Genomic DNA, 17,813 nt, shown 5'->3' on the forward strand with positions numbered 1-17,813 from the left:
AATTAATAAGAAAAGAAAGAAAGAGATCGCTTGTATTTGTAGCGAAACGATTCATGGCTTTCGCACCACGTTATTGCACCTGCTCACACTTAACTGCTTATTCGTGAATGTTTGGTGAAAAACAATACTATAATGAATCCCCATCCACCTAATCGCCAGATATGGCCCCGTATGACGCTTTTCTGTTTCCAGAACTAAAGGGAACCTTAAAGGGCCGTCATTTTACAAACTTAGGAAGAGATTAAAAGCTAAATGCTGAAAGCGGTTCAGGGACTGGAAGAAGCACTGGCATACGAGTATAAATTCTAATGGGGACCACATTGAAGGAGATAGCATTGAGGTAAACGAATAAATAAAATTATTTTAGAAAATGAAAATTTCCTGTACTTTTTGAACACATCACATACAATGGCACTGTGGTAAGAAACAAAGTCAAAATAGTGATAAACATTAATAATCGTTGTAAAGAAGTTGCTCTTACGATGTTCCTATTTGTTAAGTTTCCTTTTTCGCCATCTGTCTCAGAATACTGAGAGAAATCATTTTTGATTATCTCTGCCAAGTAATCTAGTAAAGTTTGCTTACCTCGAAAAATTTTCTGCTTCAAGGCATTTTCTATCTTTCCCGTGACCTATCAAATTCGATGTTGTAAGTGGCCATAGGATTTTAAGGTGTCTCTTTGGAATACGAGGCCGCAGCTGTGCTGCTAAAAAAAGTAGCGTAATGAAATGGCCATGTCGCGTGCTGCTGTCCGACTGAGTAATTATGAAACGTCCGACGATTTTGAAATTGAAAATATTAATCCACAGAACAATCATAGCAGCAACACAACCAACGCTTGGCATTCAGTGAAGTCGAATAATCGATATATGCATAGGAAAGCTATTAAGAGGACAAAAAATGTGAATGAATTTCAGAGAGAGAGAGAGAGAGAGAGAGAGAGAGAGAGAGACGGCGATATGGGTGCAGGAAAGCGAGAGTCGGAAATGTGTTTAATAGATGAAAACTGCGAAGGCCTGTTTGTAATTCGAGTGTATATGTAGCTATGTTAAGATTAAAGCACAGCACATGGAACTGCGTAAGAGTGCATTTCAAAATCTACTGGGGTTTCCAATGCAAGTGGTTTCTGAGATAAAGAAGACAGGAGAAGAAGTAGTTTCGTTACTCCAAAGTGAGTCGCCATAGACTATGCTTCATGAAGTACATATCAATCTCAGTAAATTGGTTTTTCCGCATCCATGTTCCGCTGACAATACTATTTGCGTTACAGTTAGGAGCAGACACATCTGTAATACTCAGGTAGTGATGGTAATCTCTGTCATCTTGATTAATCTTGCTTGATAAAGCTTCCAGACTGACTAACGTTGCCCAAGAAAGGATCGAACGTTGGTTTTCCGCCTTCCCTATGCGACAAGGAATATGCCCCTAGAGACTAATGCGGTTTTCTAGTCCTATGACCAACTAATAATATGATTTCTGTCTATTTGTACGCATTACACTTGATTAATTTAGCCTGAACGCCAAATGCAGTACGTGCACGAAACGCCGATCATCTGTGGGTCGTCCTAGATTTCACTACTATTAGCTAGTTTTACTATTTTACAATATGCTACAACATCGTCCGCGTACACAAAAATTATTACTTATAATTCGATATAACGGTAGGTAAGGATTCTGAAGTTCATTTACCATCATACTTAAAAAAAAAAAAAAAAAAAAAAAAAAAACACGGTCTTGACTGCAATAAAATATTTATGTACATTTATTACATGTTTCCGTCAGAATGTGACCATCTTCAAAGCATTTATGTCATGACTGTAGGCGATGGCGGTGAATACAGCAGGTGATGTGACTCAATATGCAGCTCACGCTCCGTTCGCCGCTACTGCCTATCATCATGGTATACGAAGATGATCACATTCTGTCCGAAACCAGTAACCGTTGCTAATAAATATTTTGTTGTAGTCAAGAATGTTTTTAGACAATTGTAAAGTATTTTAGCTAGACCACTGTTTTTCTCTGCGTTATATGTTCCCAAAATTTAGTCATTTCCCATCGATTTCGTCTTAAAGAGCTGATGTCTCTAGTGCACAGAATAAGAATGATTTTATTTATTTATCTACGGATTTTGTGAGAATATCTGTAGCAAACATGCAGGTGATTCAGTTGTCGCTAGCCATTTCCTTTCATGTAACCCACAATGTTATAATGGCTTTCGAAAACCTCATACGAGATTTTCACATCCTCTCGCTCCCTACGCACAAACTGTTAGTCCTAAAGAAAAAATGAACGGGATCTTTTCGTAGGAAATTCAATGAACTTACATACCACACCGAGATACGTTTCTCTTGAGGCCGCAGTTATCGATTTATTCAAGAAAAAGGGACCTACATAGTCACTTCCAGCCCTACACTCATCCCTCACCAGTCAACATTTGTAGCATGTTGTTCGTGGTATTCCCTCCTACCACTGTGCAATAACTTCCGACTTTACATACAACTCGCGATATCCGACCTTTTCTGTCTCTATTCATTGGGCTATTACAGTGTAGGCGGCTGTTTCGTTGACGTTGTTAACTTAATTGTGCAATTGAGGATAATTAAAGGACGTTATGCTAAAATTAATTACATTGATAATTATATTCAAACTTAACCTTCATAAACACAGTAATTTCGTAGTTACACGACCAGGCGAACACAACGATTTAATTGTTTATTTTCTGTTGCTACAATTCACAAAATTGCTAGGTAAAATTTACACTAACATCAATTTTGCAATTTGTAAGTGTTCGGCGTAGCAAAACCAGTCAATGAAGACTAAAAGAGGCCGAATGTGGAAAATAATTCGCGCAATCTTAATTTTTTGTACAGTAGTAGAAGTAAGTGCTGTATGACACATACTAGAAATTCTGTCCGGTGGGAGTGGGAGTGCGTCTGAAGGTCACTTTTGTAAGTTCTTATTGAATAACTCGAAAACTGCAGCCTCAAGTGGAAACGAATCCCGGTGTAATATTAAACTACATTAAATTTTCTACAAAAAGATGCTGTTTACTCTTTTATTTATTTATTTATTTATTTATTTGTTGTCGTGTAGATAAAATAGTGTGCTCATAACGAGCGAAAGGATATCAAATATTTAGACGCCATCTGTAACATTGCGGATTACATAAAATGACATCGTAGGGGTAGCTGAATCACCTAGCATTTAGCCATTCAGTTGTAAACACGTATATAGTTTCCTGAAGACCAACACAAAAGCTTACCACGTATTTGTTGTTTTCGTACTCGAACTATCTGTGCACGCTTTAAGATCGTGTGTCATCCTCTCACCTGGTACTTTATTTTAAGACGAACATTGTCTTTCAACGATAACGATTTCGTTGTGAGATATTTTTCAGCTGAGCCGGCCGGGGTGGCCGAGCGATTCTAGGCGCAACAGTCTGGAACCTTGCGACCGCTACGGTCGCAGGTTCGAATCCTGCCTCGGGCATGGATGTGTGTGATGTCCTTAGGTTAGTTAGGTTTAAGTAGTTCTAAGTTCTAGGGGACTGATGACCTCAGAAGTTAAGTCCCATGGTGCTCAGAGCTCATTTTTCAGCTGAGGATGTTTAGAAATTCCCATCACTTCTACGGTTTGCAGAAGGAGTGAGTAGATAACATTTTCAGTTGGAAACCCAGTACAGAAAAGTACCATTTTTCACGCTACAACCTATTGAAAACATGTTCGTAACGCGGCCACTTTTGCAATAAATTGATTAGCAGTGATCCAGTACATCACTTACTTTGGAATTGAACTCAGTAATAGCCAAAGAAATTGCACGTGTACTAGTTGACGGCTTCTCTTCAACGTGATACAATACGGCCTCTTCCAATTCGGGTGGCGTGTCCTTAAAACACAGCAGTTGCGTCTGTTGACAGTAAAGGCACCCTTTCCGGAAGCCGTTGCGTGATTGTGGTGAAAAGGGTATGTGATGGAGTCGGACGTCGTAGAGAACGATCTTGTGGAAGGTGACGAGCAACTCTTGCATTACCATAGGCTTCGCCATTCAGGAGGATCATGTCGGTGTATTCTGCAAACGTGTTCTCAACCATTTTGCTCTAATAACCACAGATACCCGAATGAGGTTGGAAACAGGTCAGACAGTTAGTACAGACGTGAAATGATCCCATATAGCCACCCGACTCCCCCCTCCCTCCTTCCCCCCATCACTATGACTGTCTTGTTGCATATCTACCTAAGAGACGTGTTTTCAAACGGCTGTAGCTTGGAAACGGAACATTTCTGGACGTGGGTTCCTATTCGAAGTATTGTCACTCCTCTCTACAAGTCCTCGAAGTTTGTAACAGGAATTTCCGAACTCCCTGTATAATGAAATAAACTTGAAGCTCTCACTTGTTTTTCCACTGATGCCCCGATATTTACTTCGGCAAATTACATAGCTCATCCAATACGGTTGCGAAGAGCGTAGTACAAACTCTAATACCGATATACATACAGAGCTTTTCCGTGGGTTCCATAAATAGCTTCAGGCAAATCAAAGGCTGGTTTCTGACACTAGAATCGTAGCTGATTTCGTTTCCCTACCTTGTACACTGCGCTTAGGGTCGTAATATAATGACCACTCGGTCAGTAAACATGAGTTATTAACATCCCCTCTGTCTCTGTCTAGCGCTAAGCTCCGCAGTTCTTCATACTTGATGACACTGCACGCTTGTTTAGATTCTATGTTTTTGACTTCATCCAAGGACTTTTCCTTTAAGGTGTAGCATACAGCATTTTGTATCAGACAATTCAAAAGCAGCTAATGAGGTCACTTGATAAAGTATTACTCATCTCCACAAAAGATCACAACGCTGTAGCTGATGTGGATCTGGTGCTAGGCACTCGTATGAAACGCCACAGCTGATGGAAGTCATTCCAGTGAGGTGGTGTGTACGTGCCAGTCTCTTGTATGGAATCAGTCCAGCAAAAAAGGACGACGTGGACGTGTAACAGAATGGCAGTGTAGCGGTTCCCCACTGCCGGGCAGGAAACCCCTACTGTTTGTCAGTATGCGGACCGAGGACCTATGTGGCGTCGCTAGACATAATAAAACTGCATTCAAGATAATACCATTTAGTACTCAGAATACAAGTCGTTGTCATGACTTCTGCGACGGCTGCTGTCAACATAATCCGGAGGGAAATCCACTGATTCCAGCAGGGGACTCACGGCTGCCGAGGACGCTGCGTCAGCTTGAAATCAACGGTACTCGGCTGCCGCTGTTTGCCGCCAGCTGGCGGGGTCGGCATGCACAGTCAGTAATCCTCCTTCGAGATGACTGTGATGGCAACGTGTGTGTTTGATTCACTCTCCGTTTCGGTGAGTGCTCAGTCATCCACCGATTACTGCCCGTGTTGCTCCCTCAAGTAGCCCACGGTGTCGGATCCCGTGATGTCGTGCTGAATGTTGAAACTGGTGCGCTCGCACGGTAGGCCGCGAGACTCGGTCCTGGACCGGAGCACTCTTGGTAGACCCCTGGACGCCCCCTCAGTGCTGGTAACTGTGTTCACTTCAGTATCAGATGCTGGATTTCGTTATCCGCGGCTACGGATCGCTCCTCTTCTCGTAGTGTTGCAAAATTCAAATGGCTCTGAGCACTATGGGACTTAACTTCTAAGGTCATCAGTCCCCTAGAACTTAGAACTACTTAAACCTAACTAACCTAAGGATATCACACACATCCATGCCCGAGGCAGGATTCGAACCTGCGACCGTAGCGGTCGCGCGGTTCCAGACTGTAGCGCGTAGAACCGCTCGGCCACCCCGGCCGGCGCTAGTGTTGCACCAACGCTGGAACCACCTCACACACAAAATGTAACCAGAATCGAGTGCCAACGACATGAACGCCATCGATCCTACTGATCGAGTGCTGTAAGCTAGTGGTGTGGAGTGTTTGTCTTCGAAGAGACGGGGCATCGATCTTCGACATCATTCGTAGTGGTCGATCCGTTCCTGCCCTTATCGAGTTGTCAGCGGTCTTTAGTTTTACTACACTACATTTGTTTGTCATAGTGTCTTTACCGCTTAATTGAACTCCTGCTGGGTGACTTTACGTCCCACATAGTATCTTTTACATACTGTAAAGTGGGTAACAAGGCATTTGGGTCTGTGCTCTTATAACCATTTTCTGCTGAGCTCACTTGCAGTTGCATACGAGAATGTCGAGGTTGCTGTCTTCCTGACTGAGTAAAGGTGTTAAAATACTTACGCTTCACATCTGGCGGCTGTTGAAGCTTCCACGTGATGAGAAACGCTGGCGGCACCTTCCGGACTCCTTCTGATGCTATGGGGTCTTGTATCCCATCTTCACACTTCACTTCGTTCCCCTGTTCTTGTCCTGTATCTTCGTCTCTTCTGCTGTCGCCTTTCTCGTTTTCTCTGTCTTTAATACTGACTTGTGTTCCTATCCGATATTCCCACAGGATGTGTCGTTTCTGGCCATATTTATCTATCTCAACACGATGCAGAAATAAGCGCCTCGGCGGAGAGCTCGAAACAAAACGGAAGCGACTCAACTGGTTCGCAATGGGACGCCAGCGATACGGTAATGAGACGTACCTCTATCACATCGGCCGGTGTAATAAGGCGCGTATCGTAGCATATAATTAAATGGGGCTTATGGTCAGGGCCTCTAGTCGGAAAGACCGGTCACCTGGTGCAAGTCGCTTTTGGTTGACGCCACTTCGGCGACTTGCGTGTCGATGCAAATGAAATTACGATGAGAACAATGCACCACCATACGCCGAGCTGAGAAAATATCCCACACTGGAAGGAATCGAACCTGGGGCCCTCACATGTCATTTTGCTGCGCTGCTCACTCAGCTATCGAGAAAGATTATCACACGATATGCAGGGAGCGAAATTTCTAGTAAGCTGACTTGCAGGAAAAAATGGTTTTGTGTAGATGAAGCAGAGCTACATCCGTCTCTGAAGTTACTTTCTCAGTAAAGTTTTTACTCGAATTTTTCGCTCAAAAAATAAAAGTCATAAGCGCGATTTCACCGCTACCAGTTTTCCTCATTCGATTTTGTGGGAAATAGTGGAAAAAACAGTTACTTTTCCACACTTTCTAGCCACGCATCACAGTGGATTTGTTTTAGTTTCGTTATTGTCCTTAGTTATTGTGATAATTCAAAATAAAGTACAGAACCGCGCATATTTTGAAAAATTTATAGTGAAAAATATAATCGCTGACCGGATTACGTTTGATTTATTTTACGACATATATTACCGCGTAAGAGATGTAGCTAACATATGTAAATTGTTTGTTTTTAACGCTGGAAGGAAAGCCGTACTTCTTTGCAATCCCGAGTAAATACGTGATACATTTTAGCGTTTCGCTGTGACGATCTACGAAACGCTACACTCGGCATTATGGCCGCGCATCACGCTATGCGGAGCTGTCTCGTGTTGCATATCCATAATGTATCACCTCATTGTTAACGGTGCCCAATTCTCCCTTCCAAAAATTCTATTCAACGTCCCTTCATTTCGTTAAAACTAAATCTTATTGTCGATGGAGTCTTGTTAACGGTACGTATCTTTGTTCGTATTCTTCGTCCTCTTTATCTTCACTTTCTTGCAGGCTGCTGCTGTCTTCTCTCTCCCGGTTTCTAGAGCCTGCCTCCCAAAAGCCATAGCCTCCAACGTGACATCCGTGCACTATTTCGTTCCACGTTAACCTGAGTGACGTCATCTCGATTGACAACAAGGTCCACGGCAAACAGCATCGTCCACATCACCGCTGCTAGCTCCGTCTCTTTGTCGTATGCGTACGACGTCAGTTTCACTGGACGGAGTGCCTCCTCTGCTGGTTAACTCTCCACCCCACCACGCAGCCGTTGGCTTCAATCTGTCGGTACTCATTGTTGTTGCTTCCGTTCTTGGGATCGGAACAATTATTGCCTAGTCTTTGCTGCCTGCGACAAATAGCAAGCACCGCCTGCCATTTCGCATGTACGGACCACGACATACACGTTCCTTAGTTTTTCAGGTGATTCTGGGATTGATCACTGCCTCTCGCTTCTTCCTCCGCTGCCCTTCTTTATTCCGTCCACGGATGAATCTTCCTCGATTGTTTCCTCCTCTCTCAGCTCTTGAAGCGTTATTGTTGTCCCTAGTAGTTCCTTATGCAATTTATGGGCTGTTCCGATATTGTGTGATTGTTTCGTACATTGTTCGCACAGTATAGAGCGTCTCATTTCATTAAACTACAGGGCAGTGTTCGGAGACGCTATGTTCCTCCTCAACCGGTCCACGAATTCCAAAGGAAATATCGATTCACTTATTTTAAATTCTATGTCACTGAAAAAAATCTATTGTGGAATTCCTCACATTACAAGATTTCCCCTCCCTTTTCGCTACTGCTGACCTAGCTTACGTATATTCTGGGCTGCTACCGTAGTTCGTTCCTGTACCGCCTCAACTCTTTCAGTTATCCCAAGCACTCTATTCTACAACGGCATAACTTGTTTAGTGATCTGTTTTCACCCTCTCTAAAACCCACGGTTCCACTTGTTGGGTAGCATCCACAAGATTCTTCTCAGTTGTCCTCTCAGTCTGTTCCTTTACACTCTCGATTTCATTATCAGCTGCTTCTTTTACAATTTTCAGATCTTCAGTTTTATCTCTGCTTCAGCAATGACATCTAATTTAACCTGGCCTGCTGAGATCTGTTGTAGTTTACTCCAGTTCGGCGTTCCGCCTCTATTTTTCTTGACCTGATTTGATTTCATTGTTCAGTTCTGTTTCAAGTTTACTTGTTTTGCCTGGATTTCATGTTCGAGCTTTTTCTGTTATCATCTATACTCTCTTGTCCGAAGGCTCTCGAACTGGTTTAAGCGGCTGCTGCTCTATATGACAATAACACCATTCTGCCACATACAACGGCCCTAAATTACTTTTCATTTTGACTGATTCACCGGCACATCTGTTACTAGATAAAGGCGGTTTCACGAAACTTTGTGGAGGCTGTAAGCTTTTAATGTGCTCTACAATAGCTCCGGTTGCACCCAAATACCGTGTATCAGGGGTTCCCAAATATTTCCTGACGGAACACTGGGAATGCTGGAACCACACTTTGTTTATTTTGAATAAACACGTTGTTTATTTTGAAGGTTAATAATTTTTTTTGAAAATAAGGAAAACTTGTTTAATTCGTTGATCTGCTTTACATCATTTCTAATAAAACAAATGTCAAAATATAATTTTAAAAAGTCGAGCAAAACTGCCATGTTACTCATAGTTCTTGTTGGAGCACTTATTTCCAGCTGAACTCAGTTTGGGTGTACTACACCGACTTGGATACGTAATGACTCTGCATGCAGCGTGATCAGAAACACACTTTCCTGCTTAAAAATATAATTTGAAGTGTCAGGCCCCTTCTGTAACATTCAGCATAATTCAGGAGTGGTTGCAAAAGAAATTTAGGTGCTGCGAACGTAATTGGCACCCGTCGGGTAGTGTTAGTTACTGTCTTAATGAGTATTGGTGCTGTCATTTCCAGCTCTAGTACTTTAGTACGACGTTCAGTAAAATGTTTGTTCTGTATGACAGGGCAACAGGAATGGTGGCAGATGATTGATGACTGAGTCTCGGATGTAGCCTACCTTATGATAACCGCAGACAGGCTCTAGTTCTGTTATGGCGAAGTTATGCTGCTCTCTAATATCGCTGAGTTGGGGTAAGATTGTGATGGCTGCATTGTTAATTGACAAAATGAATCACCAAAAGCTGAGATGGAAATTAATTGCTACTCCTGCGTATCGTTTAGCACCAAATACACAGATGAGAATAAAATTTTGTTTTAAATTGGATATGTGAGTGGATTTAACAGCAAATACAAACAAGAAAGCAAGACTTTAATCCTTATGAGAATAACATTTTAATCTGAATTGTATCGGGTTAGCAATACGAGCAGGACTGTCGTACTTTAGCAATGATGCTAACTTCATTATTTATTCAGTTATACAGCCGTGCGCTTGTTATTTGGCACAAAATGAAGGATTGGAAGCTTGGCATTCAGACTTCTAGAACACACTTTCTTGCGTAACACATCACAGTTCGTTATACATAACATAGCCGTTCATATTATGCTCCACTAAATGGAGAAGTTCAGAGTCTTTACTTCGTCTTGTAAATAGTGGAACTAGTTTAACTGACTGCTTAGAATGTGTTATTGATGTAACAGCACTCTCGCAACTGATTACTGCTGATTCGAGAAGGTTCTATGACTCTGTGACATCTCCATGTCGCCTTCTCCGATGATCTCCCAAGTATTCTTACTTATTATTTATTCTTTCTTCTACCGATGTCTTCTAGTGTTGCGCTTACTTTTCTGCCTCCCGATTACGACCAATCGATTAAACATTTCCTCTGAACTATCATTCGTCGCATTGTTCACGTTTCCTGTAAGTACCGTAACTAACTTTAAGCAAATGTTGGTTTGCTAACTCAATAATGGCTCGTTTATCTTTTTTATACACCCTCCTCCATCTGATACAGAGCTCTGTCTCAAACGTCCTCCACCTCACTGTTAAAATGTCATAAATTTAGAATTCAATTTCATCACTTTAGCCAATAATTATTCCAACCACTATTGGTGTTTCAAAAGACTGACGGAATAGACGTTTTGGAAGTATTCGCAGATCTGCAAGTGGAGATGCGAATAAATCCAGACTGGCTTCTAGAGATACCTTCTAGTAAGTACTTCATGGTAAGATATTGCGTGGTATGGTACGGATTGTGCATGGTTGTATTATCCGTGGCTGCGGGCGTCCCTGTGATCTAAATATAGCGTGCCACTGCGCATAGAAAATCTCCGACCCAGCCGGGAATCGTACCCGGGCCCTTAGGATTCACAGTCTGTCGCGCTGACCACTTTTTTTTTTTTTAATCTCATTTTGTCCGTTATAGTTCGTTGCTGCAATTTTTCGTGGCGGACGTCCCCTGACGCCCGTTGAAGTTCGTTATTAATCCATTCACTCAATTTTTTTATTACAGAGGGCAACTAACCCTCTGACCAAACACGCTGAGCTACCGTGCCGGCGTCCACTCAGCTACCGGGGGTGGACTGTGGGAACAGATATGTAGCGGAACGAAATGCTCGGAAGTAATGCTCATTCGAACATGGCGAGACACCGCGCTTCGCCGTCTACCGTCGGGTGGTGCCGTTACACTATCAGCACCAGACAGGTACATGGCTGTTTGTTCACTGACTCAGTCATAGACGTACTGAGCTAATTAGTAATATGGAGTGTTTCAGAACATCAGCTCTGATGATTGCTTGCGTAAGTACAAGTCGTACAAGATCACTGCAGAACAAATGATGAATCTATGTCAATTTCTTCATGCTAGAGTACCACATACTCACAACGTCCTCGATTATGTGTTGGATTTCCCTCTCTAACTTTGCTTACAATCTTTGTTCACAACAGCTCCCTGGGAGCTATTCCCTGATGTCTTGAGTACTATCATTCTTTCCCTTCTTCCAGTTCCACCTACTCATCGCCGTTTCTACGGAGAACCTCCTTTTTTTATCATCAGTTCAACAATCTTCTCTAATATCACATCTGACACACAGATTCTCTTATTTTGTCATGTCCTCACAGTCCATGATTAACTTCCATTGCTGTACTCCAAACGTACATTCTCAGAAGTTCCTTCCTCAAATTAAGGCCAATATTTGATACTCCAAGACTTCCTTTAATGAGGAGAAATAAGCTCTTCGTATGTGCTGTACTGTTTCTTCCATTCCCTTTATTGCATCCATCATGTCTTGCATTGTTTCCAAGGTAAATGAATTCGACCAACAGCTACAACGTGGTGCCTAATATAAGTTTTCCTACTCTTTATTATCTTAATCTTTTTTGGTTTACTCTTAGTTCATGATCTGTGCTCATTAGATTATTCGTTGCATTCAATAGATCCCTCATATCACAAAAGTAATGGGATTGCTATATGCATAAATACAGATGGTGGAACACAAGGTAGACACTGCATTCATGGAGCTGTCATTTGTGCACAGGTGATTCACGTGATGGGGTTTCCGACGTAATTATAACCGTGCGACGGTATTTAACATACTTTCAACGCAGAATGGCAGTTGGAGATAGATGAATGGGGCATTCCATTTACGAAATCTTCAGAGAATAATCGGCGATCCTTAGTGTCAAGAGTGTGCCGAGAACAACAAATTTCAAGCATTATGTCTCACCACGGGCAACGCAGTGGCCGGCGGCCTTCACGTAACGACCGAGAGCAGCGGCGTTTGCGTAAAGTTGTCAGTCCTGACAGAGGAGCAACACTGCGTGAAACAGCAGGACAGTGCGGCGAAATGTGGCGTTAATTGGAGCTATGGCAGCAAACCGCCGACACGAGTGTCTTTGCTAACAGCGCGGCATCAACTGCAGCACCTCTCCTTCACTCGTGACTTTATCATTTCGACCCTAGGCGACTGGAAAGCCGTGGTCTGGTCAGATAAGGCCCGATTTCGATTGGTAAGAGCTGACGATAGGATTAGAGTGTGGCGCAGACGCCCAGAAGCCGTGGACCCAAGATGTCAACAAGGCACTGTGCTGCAAATTGGTGGTGTCTCCGAAATCGTGTGGGCTGTGTTTACATAAAATGGACTGCGTCCTCTGGATGTTCGGCTAATTGGAGCAATTTGCAGCCATTAATGCACGCCGTACTCCCAAACAACGGTGGTATTCTTACGGATGACCACGCACCATGTCACAAGACCACAACTGTTCATGAAGGATGTGAATGGTTTGGCCACCCAGATCGCCCGAAATGAATCCCATCGATTTAGTCTTCTAACTGGTGTTATGTGGTCCACGTCGAATTTCTCTCCTGTGCCATCCTTTTCATCTCAGAGTAGCACTTGTAACTTACGACCTTAATTATTTGTTGTATGTATTCCAATCTCTTTCTTTCTCTACAACTTTCGCTCTCTACAGCTCTCTCTAGTACCATGGAAGTCATTCCCCGATGTATTAATATATGCCCTATCATCCTGTCCCTTCTCCTAGTCAGTGTATCCCACTTACTTCCTTTTCTTACAGTTTCTGAGCAGAGCAGAACTTCCTTATTTCTTAACTTATCAGTCCACCTAATTTCCAGAATTCGTCTTTAGCAGTCCGCAGCTCGTGGTCGTGCGGTAGCGTTCTCGCTTCCCACGCCCGGGTTCCCGGGTTCGATTCCCGGCGGGGTCAGGGATTTTCTCTGCCTAGTGATGACTGGGTGTTGTGTGATGTCCTTAGGTTAGTTAGGTTTAAGTAGTTCTAATTTCTAGGGGACTGATGACCATAGATGTTCAGTCCCATAGTGCTCAGAGCCATTTGAACCGTCTTTAGCACTACATGTCAAATGCTTCGATTCTCTTGTGTTCCGGTTTTTCCATAGACCATGTTTCACTACCATACAATGCGCATTATCAGAAATTTCTTCCCCAAATTAAGGCCTATGTTTGGTACTAATAAATTCCTCTTGTACAGGAATGCCCTTTTGAATGTGCTAATTTGCTTTCGATGTCATCCTCAGTCTGTCCGTCATGGGTTATTTTACAGCAAAGGTAGTAGAATTTCTTAACTTTATCTACATCGTGACCATCAATCCAGATGTTAAGTCTCTCGGTGTTTTCGTTTTTGCATCTTCTCATTACTTTCGTATTCCTTCGATTAACTGTCACTCCATATTCTGTAGTCATCACACTGTTCATTCCATTCAGCAGGTCACGCAAATCTTCTTCACTTTCACTCAGGATAGCTATGTCATCAGCGAATCATATCACTGATATCTTTTCACCTAGAATTTTAATTGCACTCCTGAACCTTTCTTTTATTTCCATCATTGCTTCTTCGATGTACAGATTGAACACTGGGGGAGCAAGATAACATCGTTTTGTGATACCCTTTTTAATCCGAACACTTCCTTGTCGTACACTCTTATTATTTTCTCTTGGTTCTTGTACATATTGTACATTACCCGTCTCTCCCTGTAGCTTACTCCTATTTTTCTCAATATTTCGAACATCTTGCACCATCTTACATTCTCGAACGCTCTTTGCATCTCGACAATTCCTGTGAACGTGTCTTAATTTTTCTTTGGTCTTTCTTCCATTATTAACCGCAAAGTCAGAATTCTCTCTCTGGTGCCTTTGTCTTTCATAGAACCAAACTGAGCGTCATGTAACACAGCCTCAATTTTCTTTTCCATTCTTCTGTGTATTACTCATGTCATAAACTTGGATGCATGAGCTGACTGTGCGATAACTCTCCCACTTGTCAGCTCTTGCAGTCTTCGGAATTATGCAAATGATATTTTTCCGAAAGTCAGATGGTGAACACCTGACTCATACATTTGACACACCAACGTGAAGAGAGGTTTTGTTTCCACGTCTCGCAATAATATTGAAATTCTCATAGAATTTTAGAAATTCTGATGGAATGTTGTTATCCCTTCGGTCTTATTTGATCTTATGTCCTCCAAAGCTCCCTTAAACTCTGATTTGAATATTGCATCATCTATTTCTTCTAAATCGACTACTGTTCCTTTTTCTACGACATCAGACAAATCTTCCCCCTCATAGAGGCCTTCAGTGTACTCTTTCCACCTATCCGCTCTCTCCTCTGCATTTAACAGCGAAAATCCCGTTACACTCTTAATGTTACAACTCTGGCTTTCAATTTCACCGAAGTTTGTTTTGACTTTCGTATATACTGGGTCAGTCCTTCCAACAATCATCTCTCTTCACATTTTTATGCAGCCGTTTCGTCTCAGCTTCCATGCACTTCCTGTTTACTTCTTTCCTCAGCGACTTGTATTTCCGTGTTCCTGAATTTCCCCGAACATTTTTGTACTTCCTTCTTTCATAGATTAACTGTAGTATTTCTTCTGTTATCTATGGCTTCTTCTCAGTTATCTTGTACCGATGGTTTTCTTTCCAACTTTTTTGACTGCCCTTTCAACAGATTTCCATTCCTCTTCAGCTGTACTGCCTACTGAGCTATTCCTTATTGCTGTATCTACAGCCTTACAGAACTTCAAGCTCTTCTCGTCATTCCTTAGCACGTCTGTATCCCACTTCTTTATGTATTGATTTTTCCATATTTCTTAAACTTCAGCCTACTCTTCATCACTACTAAATTGTGATCTGAGTCTATATCTGCTCCTGCGCATGCCTTACAATCCAGTAACTGATTTCGAAATCTCTGTCTGACCATAATGTAATGTAACTGAAGTCTTCTTGTATCACCCGGCCTTTTCCAAGTATATCTCGACCTCTTGTGATTCTTGAACAGAGTATGCGCTATTACTAGGTGAAATTAATTACGGAACTCAGTTACTGTTTCTTCTCTCTCTTTCCTTGTCCCAAGCCCATATTCTCCGGTAAACTTTTCTTCTACTCCTTCCCCTACAACTGCACTCCAATTTCCCGTGACTCTTAGATTTTCATTTCTCTTTGTGTACTGTATTACCCTTTCAGTATCCTCATATACTTTCTCTATCCCTTCACCTTCAGCTTGCGGCGTCGGCTTGTATATCTCAACTCTTGTTTTCCGTTTGCTGTCGCTAAGAACCACTATCTCACTGTTAACAGTAACATACTCTCCGCCCTATCTTCTTATTCATAACGAATTATACTCCCGTTACACCACTTTTCTCTACTTTTGATATTACCCTCTACTCATCTGACTTGAAATCCTTTCTATTTTTCCATTTCACTTGATCGAGCCTTTGCATTTCCATTTTCAGATTTTATCTCTTCTCTACCATGTACAGGCTTCTGATATTCCACTCCTAACTTGTAGAACGCTGTCCTTTCGTCTATTATTGAAACTTTTTCTCCCCTTAGCAGTCCCCGCATGTAGGACACTAGTGCGAACTAGTTTTGAGTACAGCTCGAATGTTTTGGATCCGTAACAGGTGTGATTCAAGGAAGGCATCGAAGTAGTTCAGAGTCATTTGTTACCGGTACTTTCGAGAAACACACAATAATTACGCAGATACTTCGGGAAATCTAACTGGAAACCCTGGATGGAAGGAGGCGTTATGTTTGAGGAAAAATACTGAGAAAATTTACAGAACTGGCTATTGAAGGTGACTACTGAATGACTCTACTTCCTTCAACGTACATTTTACGTAAGAGCCACGAGAGTAATATGAGAGGTATTAGGGCTTGTATGAATGCATGTAGACAGTCATTTTGCCCTGGCTTTATCTGTGATTGGAACAGGAAAGGAAGCGACTAGCAGTGGTACGGGGTACCATCCACCTGGCTTGCGCGGTATCTACGTGGATTTGGATGTACTTCGTGACCTTATTTCCTTAAATGCCCTTAGTACGCCGTCTGAAGCACGCAGCGATGCGTTCTGCAACATATTGTTTCGCCCGTCGGGACGGCCACTCGGAGAGTACCCGACCGGCAGCAGGGCGATCCCACATTCTCGGCAAGGCACTGGCCCGTCCGCGACGGTCACGCGCGCCTCTAGGACGATTGCTATTTTCGTTCGGAATGCCTCCGCCCTCCGCGCTGGATCTACGTGCCGTAGCCTCTCGGCACAGAAAAGTCGATACCACATGTTGGCTGACGAGATTGCGGTCGGGCTAACTACCAGACCTCGATCCTACAGACGTCGCTGCCAGAAGTGCTTCCAGAGACAAGGAAATACTCTCCCGTCCCTAACTAATTCACTCTGCTCACCGAAAATAAAGCACCTAAGGCCATCCCGGTCCATCAGCTGGGAACTAGTTCAGACGAATTAGTACATGTTAACTGTGGAAAATCTAGGATGGGATGTAAAAATATTATGAAGGTAAGTGCGCCCAAATCGGATTAACAAATACATTGGACCTCCTGTTGGAATCCCAGAGTAGCAAATGGGCAGGGACTGCGGATAGGTGGCGCTCGGGTGGAATGTGGATCGGCCGTGATGTGTGCCGAGATAACACGTGCAGTTGCGATAACTCAGTGGTTAACACACCTCCCAAATGAGCAGGAATCCCGGATTCGAATCCCCGTCCGATACACATTTTCGCTCGTCAACGCTGATTCCTCGTATTGTCCCTCTGCAGCTGACAGCAGTGATCCCCTTCAATTTAAATATAATATTTCACAGCAGCGGATTCTGCGTGGTGTCTGTTCTTTCAGTCATGTCAAAAAGAACAGACACTAGGAGTCCATATAAAATCATGTATTAATGTAAAAAGTAGTAATAAAATATGTTTTGTGAGCTAAGAATCTGTTTGACATCCCGTAAATAAAAATGCAGAAATGTTCATCTTGATCTTAATCATAAACATGAAAACTTTTAATTTCCTATAGTGATTGATAGTATTCGAAAAATTGAGGGCAAAATTATTACATCTATTAATGTTTAATCATTTCGTGAGAAATGTAAAGTGTATCCATTAAAAATAACAAAATGTAAAATAAAAATATAAATCTCCTTTATTTTATGAATGGGATCTATTCACACTACTGTTCTATAAAAAATTTGCCTAAGGTTGTTTCAGGTCAAAATACAAAACAGACAGAAGAAAAATTTGCGTTTGACATGTGTTTACTCTATTTTAACAGGAAAAGTTCTGTAGTCACCTGCCAAATTGTTTACTTAACAAACAATTAAAATTTGAATGACCAGGGAGATGGTCATATGAAAGTTTTAAGTATTGTCAACATACACAAAAAGTCCCATTTGATGGTTATACCATCTTTGAAACTCTATTGTTGCAGTGGATTAGTGTCAGCGAAATCCAAAAATGAAGAA

The sequence above is a fragment of the Schistocerca cancellata genome, chromosome 3 (genome assembly GCF_023864275.1).
Source record: "Schistocerca cancellata isolate TAMUIC-IGC-003103 chromosome 3, iqSchCanc2.1, whole genome shotgun sequence".
Classification (NCBI taxonomy): domain Eukaryota; kingdom Metazoa; phylum Arthropoda; class Insecta; order Orthoptera; family Acrididae; genus Schistocerca; species Schistocerca cancellata.